Source organism: Phascolarctos cinereus, unplaced genomic scaffold (genome assembly GCF_003287225.1).
Source record: "Phascolarctos cinereus isolate Bilbo 61053 unplaced genomic scaffold, phaCin_HiC Scaffold_4;HRSCAF=312, whole genome shotgun sequence".
Classification (NCBI taxonomy): domain Eukaryota; kingdom Metazoa; phylum Chordata; class Mammalia; order Diprotodontia; family Phascolarctidae; genus Phascolarctos; species Phascolarctos cinereus.
This window is the reverse complement of record NW_027555847.1, coordinates 267,680,577-267,687,268: the sequence shown is the minus strand read 5'-3', so window position 1 is coordinate 267,687,268 and position 6,692 is coordinate 267,680,577. Positions and strand designations below refer to the sequence as shown.

The following is a 6,692-nucleotide window of genomic DNA, read 5'->3' as shown; positions in this document are numbered from 1 at the left end:
TCTCCACCTCAATTTCCTCATCTGTAAAATGGGGGTAATAATAGTACTTACCTTACAGGAATGTTGTAAGAATCAAATGAGCTAATGCATGTGAAGCACTTTGTAAACCTTGAAGTGCTATATAAATACTAGTGTTGTTATTGTCTTATTATTTATGATAGATTTATGACATTTATCATATATAATTATATGTTATATAACATACATAGATAATATGATATGTTTATGACATTTGTGATATTATATATAATTATATGTTATATAATACACAGACGTGTTATATTATATTATTATATCTATATATTATATTATATCTATATTATTATGTATTTTATCTACATATCATATCATATCATATCATATCATATCATATCATATCATATCATATCATATCATATTATATATATATAGTTATTGTTACTGTTATGTTCCTCGAATATCCCACTATAGCTATGTTTCTATCTACTGCAGGAGTTCTTAACATTTTTTTGTGTCATGGCCCTTCCTTGACAACGTAGTTAAGACATCTTTTCAGACTAATATTTTTAAATTCATAAAATAAAAAACACAGGATTACAAAGGAAACCAATTATATCAAAACATTTATAATTTTTAAAAAACCCAATCACATTGACCCAGGTTGATCACCCTATGTCTACTGAATATCCAGTATTGTCAGACCCAATGACCAAACAATAATAGCTAACATATATATAGTACCTATTACGTGCCAGGCACTTTGCTAAGTGCTTTACAAATTTGATGTCATTTCATCCTCCCTAGGAGGTAGGTGCTGTTATTATTCCCCTTTCACAGTCAAGGAAACTGAGATAAACAGAGGTTAAATAACTTGCCCAGAGTCACACAGCTAGAAGTATCTGAGGCTGTATTTGAACTCGAGTTTCCCTGACTCCAGGCCCAGACCTCTATCCACTGAGCCATGTAGGTGCTCCAGATACTCAGATATCTCATCAGACAAATTTGTGACAACCTGAGAGAAAGATGGAATGTTCCAAGAGAGCACATGCATTGAGCCCTAAGGCTGTCCCTGTTACTGGTCACAGCGTCTTGCGTCTGAAAAGAGAATTGAGGGCAGGGCTAGCAGAACCTTGCCTAGCTGGCAGGGCCCCACCTGCTGCCATCATACCCTTCTAGCCTTTTTTCCCCTCCTCCTTTCTCACGGTCTCTCCTACCCTCTCCAGCTTCACCTTCTTGTCTTGTGAGGCTAAGTAGGAGCCTCGTATTTGGAGGATTAAGAAAGGGCCCAAAACCCATCCTGGCCATTCATAAGTGCTCTTTTTGCTACAGATCCTGGGCAAGTATTTTCTGAGGATTATTCCCAGCATTGTTGTATCAGAATATCATACAAAGGGAAGCCTGACCTATTTGGGAAAGGCAGATTCCAGGCTAGAGATAACTTAGCCTGGTGCCTCACTGAACCCTACCTCTGTTCTGAAGCAATGAGGATGTTAATCCCAGCCTTTTTCTAATGAGCCAAGAGAAGTTGACTCAATAGCCGCAATGAGGTTCCCCTGGGCTACTCTGTGCTCTTTATCTGCTCCACAATAGATGAACTTTCTGCCTCCCATGGGTACAAAGAGATATCTCCCTGTAAGATTCTCAATGAGATAGGATCCTCTTTGACCTGCACAAAGCTAAAGAAGGTGTGTATTTCTAGGACAATGAGGCAAGAAGAACAAAAATCAGGCAGGTGAGGACAAGTTCATTTATAGGTAAGCCAATAGACTTTGACAGGCTCTGAAGAATCACTCAGTTTTCTACACCTGGCCACACTCCACTTCATCTAATCCTGCTCCTGGATTTGCAATATCAGTCTTTAAAGGTTCTTCTCCAATAGACCATTCACTTGCCCTTACCTAGATATAGGATAGTATGCATCTGACCTTGTGTATTAACTTGGCTGCTTTTCCATGTGGTCTAGCACTGTATGGGTGTTCAAGGAGGATTACACCTCTAGCATGAGGGCTTGCTGAGCCCTTTCGGGGCTGCTCATCCACCTTTGGTGTCCACCTTCACTCAACTCTCACTTATGGCTCCAAGAAGCCATAGTATTCACCATGGCCATACTCTGGTAAACTGTTTAGCCAGGTTGAGGGTAACTGATGGGCCACAGATCTGTTGATGAGTTTGGGGGGTGTCTACCCTAAACACATGAAGACTTCCTCTGTTGGTATAGGCAGAGGAGAACAATTTTTTTTTTACAATGCCCATGAAGGTGACTGAAGCAGGCATTCGAGATCAGAGTTTGATCAGACATCAAAGACACCAAGGTCATCCACTGAGTTCATCCCAGTCATCTTAATTTTTGTCCTGCCACTGGACTTTGATAGCTCAGGAAGAGAGAGTGAAGCTGACAACTTTATGTAACTCTCCCTCGCTTAAATCCAATCATGTACAGGTCAAGGCAGCACCCTGTGATGTCATTGGTCCTCTTAGAAAATGAAGGACAGGGGCAGCTAGGTGGTACAGTGGATAGAGTACCAGCCCTGGAGTCAGGAGGACTTGAGTTCAAATCTGACCTCAGACCAAACATATGACACTTACTAGCTGTATGACCCTGGGCAAGTCATTTAATCCCAATAAGAAAGAAAGAAAGAAAGAAAGAAAGAAAGAAAGAAAGAAAGAAAGAAAGAAAGAAAGAAAGAAAGAAAGGAAGGAAGGAAGGAAGGAAGGAAGGAAGGAAGGAAGGAAGGAAGGAAGGAAGGAAGGAAGGAAGGAAGAAAGAGAAAGAAAGGAAGGAAGGAAAAAAGGAAGAAAGGAAGGAAGGAAGGAAGGAAGGAAAGGAGGAAAGGAAGGAAGAAAGGAAGGAAGGAAGAAAGGAAGAAAGGAGGAAAGGAGGAAAGGAGGAAAGGAAGGAAGGAGGAAAGGAAGGAAGGAAGGAAGGAAGAAAGGAAGGAAGGAAGGAAGAAAGGAGGAAAGGAGGAAAGGAGGAAAGGAAGGAAGGAGGAAAGGAAGGAAGGAGGAAAGGAAGGAAGGAAGGAAGGAAGGAAGAAAGGAAGAAAGAAAGAAAGAAAGAAAATGAAGGACAAGGGGCAGCTAGGTGGCACAGTGGATAGAGTACCAGCCCTGGAGTCAGGAGGACCTGAATTCAAACCCGACCTCAGACACATAATACTTCCTAGCTGTGTGACTCTGGGCAAGTCATTTAACCCCAATTGCCTTGCTTAAAAAAAAAGAAAGAAAGAAAATGAAGGACAAACAATAATAATAAGCAGTGACCAATCCAGAGAAGCTAAAGCCAATATTCTCCTTCATTGTTGTTGCCTCTGGCTGTTTGCAGTTAGTGAGTTGATGACTGGAAATTTCACATACACCCAAAGTTAAACAAAATCCAACTTAAAACAAATATCTTTGCTTGGGTTTTGGGTGTTTTTTTTAGGCAATTGGGGTTAAGTGACTTGCCCAGGGTCACACAGCTAGTAAGGGTCAAGTGTTTGGTCTGAGGACAGATTTGAACTCAGGTCCTCCTGACTTCAGGGCTGGTGCTCTATCCACTATGCCACCTAGCTGCCCCACATATCTTTACTTGAAAAATAATTAAAAATTGATCAAGTTATTAACTGTCGTAGCATTGTGCTACTTTTTTTTTAAATAGTAGAGGTTTGCTCTGATTGGCAGAGGACAAAGATGAGACTGAAGTTGCAACCCTGGGTGACTGTGGATGATGGTGTCCTCACCAGTAATAAATAAGTTGAAAAGAGGTGATTTTTAAGGGGGAAATAATGAGATCTGTTTTGGACATGTAGATCTTGAGGTACTTACTGACATCCAATTGGAAATATCTGAAAGGCAGTTTGTGATGTAAGACTAGAGTTCAGGAGTAAGGCTAGCACTGGAAACATAGATCTAGGAGTCCTCATGACACTTAAGCCCATGGGAACTGATAAGAGAAATGATTTCATCATTATGGAGTATAGAGAGGAAAAAAAGAGGGCTTAGGACAGAACCTTGGGATTTACCCTTGGTATGGGGGTATGACATGAAAAATGTGAATCAGCAAAGGGTGTAGAGAAGGAGCAAACTGACAGGAGGAGAAACAACGCCATGAAAGCCCAAAGAGAAGAGAGTATCCAGGAGGAGGGAATAATCAACAGTATCAGATGTTGCAGAGGTCAAGGTGGATAATTATTGAGAATAAGCCATTAAATTTGGCAATTAAGTGATGGGTGGAAATTTTGGAGGGAGTAATTTCAGTTGACAGAAGTTAGATTTGTCAAGAAAATAGTAAGAGAAGAGAAAGTGGAGGAACTGAGTGTTGACTGATTTTCCAAAGAATTTAACTAAGAAAAGGAGAAGAGGTATGGGGTGATAGCAGGAATGTTTGGATCTAATGAGAGTTCTTTTAAGAATAGCAAAGATTTGGTTAAATCTTAGGTAGCTGGAAAGGAGCCAGAAGATAGGAAGATATTAAAAATTAGAGAAAATTGGGGATAATAGTGGGGGCAATTTACTGGAGAAGGTGGGAGGGAATGGGTTTGAGAGTATATGTACAAGTGTTGACCTTGGTGAAGAAAGAGGCCATCTCTACATCAAAGTTTGAAGCAAAGGAGGAAATGGTGGAGGATGAAGGTAAGGGGCCGCAAAATGAAGAGGAGGAATTGTCAAATGATGAGGGAAGAAGAAGGAGTTCATGAACAGCCTAAATTTCTTCCTTAAAATATAAGGCCAGGGCCATAGATGAGAGCCTGGGGGAAGCAGGTGATGTTGGAGGCTTGAGGGAAAAAGAGAAGGTTTGGAACAGCCTCTTTCTAAAGTGGGATAGGGAGTCGTCTCCCGGACCGTTGCCGGGGCCGTTGCCGGGCTCCGAGCGCCGTCTCTGCGGGCTCTCCTCGTTCACTCTCTTCTCTCTCCCGGCGTTGCATGGGAGGCGGAGGCGGCCACCAACATGGCCCGGAACACGCTGTCCTCGCGCTTCCGCAAGGTGGACGTCGACGAGTTCGACGAGAACAAGTTCGTGGATGAGCAGGAGGAAGCGGCGGCGGAGCCGGGCCCGGACTCGGACCCGGACCCCGGGGAGGTGGACAGTCTGCTGCGGCAAGGTGATATGCTCAGCGCATTTCATGCAGCTTTACGAAACTCCCCTGTCAATGCGAAGAATCAAGCAGTGAAGGAACGAGCCCAAGGAGTGGTACTGAAAGTGCTCACGAACTTTAAAAGCAGTGAGATAGAGCAGGCTGTACAATCATTAGACAGAAATAGCATTGACTTGTTAATGAAGTACATTTATAAAGGATTTGAAAAGCCCACAGAGAATAGCCGCTCTGTGTTACTTCAGTGGCATGAGAAGGCATTAGCAGTAGGTGGTCTAGGTTCCGTAATAAGAGTTCTCACAGCAAGAAAAACTTTTTTTAAAAAAAGACTTTTAACTTGTACTGAGAAGACCAGAAGAGTTTGGGGACCCAGGACAAGGAAGAAAGAATAATGGAGATGACACTGGCCCATCTTCCCCAAAACTACCATGAATCTATTTCAGACCATTCATTTGTTGAAAATGCTTTTTATTTTTGAGGTGGAGGGGGGGGGGAAACCCAATGTTCTGCTGCTGCCTTTTCTGAATCCTGCACATGATCTGACATTCTCCTTTGCCTGGAAGTAACAGAATTGCCACCAGTGAAACTGGATATTGGAGAAAGGAGGATTCGTTCTGCTGGTGGGTGCTACTGGGCACTGCTGATGTAGAATGTTGGGATGCCTTTGGCAGGTGTCAGAATTTTTGCTGCTTGGAAAGGGAGTGCTTGTTTGGTGTTATATTTTCAAAGAATCTGAGGGTTTGTACAGAAATAGTCTTCCTAGAGGAGGGAGGCAGACTCTGGGGCTGATTTTTATTGTAAAGTGCCTGCTGGATCAATAAAGCTCTTCACTCATTAGTATATTAATTTTGGTATTTCATCTAGTAAAACAGAAGAGTGATGCTAAATGGCAGGGGTTCTCAGTTGTTCAGGGAGACTGACCAAGATACAGGAAAGCTGCATGTCTTGGCTCTTAAGCCATGTGGATGGATGCAGCTTGTGGGTCTAGTCTACATACAATCAGGCCATTAGCTCTGCATCACTACCTAGCTAATGGATCACAGGAAGGCAAAATGATGTTTCGTGTTTAAATATTTATTCTTTCATACAATTTCAAGTTTACCTTGTCTGTACATCTTGGATCTTAAGTTAATAAAGTACCAACCACATTTAATACTTAAAAAAAATAAATAAATAAAGTGGGATAGAGATTCAATTACAGAGGAATAAAGACTGCCTTGTTGCAGTGAGGTCTCAGTTGAGAGGTAACATAAATTTATTTTTGCTCTAGGTAGTTGTGAGATGTCTTTCAGCTCTATTCAGCAACATGAGTAGGAGCTGAAGAGGCATATTATGAGACTGCTTTGTTTGGTAAGACGTAAGCATCAAATGGTCAAAGGAGCAAGGGAGTCAAATGTAGAGGATAGTGCGAAACTGAAATAGTTTATTAAGGGATTGAAATCCAGAACAGAGAGGAGTATAGCCAGAGAAAGGGTGATAGTCTGGCAAAATTCATGGGATTGAAGAGTTTGAAGGTGACAGTGAGACTAAAAATAGGTTTGAGAGTAGTAAGGCATAAGGAGAAACAACATTATAGGATGTCATGATCAGATGAAGAAACTGAAGTTTTTGATTATGGAAGTAGAGTCCCTATGTGTGACA

General features: G+C 41.7%; 1 pseudogene; it reads left to right on the top strand.

Moving 5' to 3' along the window:
- Window positions 1-4,873: 4,873 nt before the first annotated feature.
- Window positions 4,874-5,897, top strand: LOC110220558 (actin-related protein 2/3 complex subunit 5-like protein pseudogene; annotated as a pseudogene).
- The last annotated feature ends 795 nt before the right edge of the window (window positions 5,898-6,692 follow it).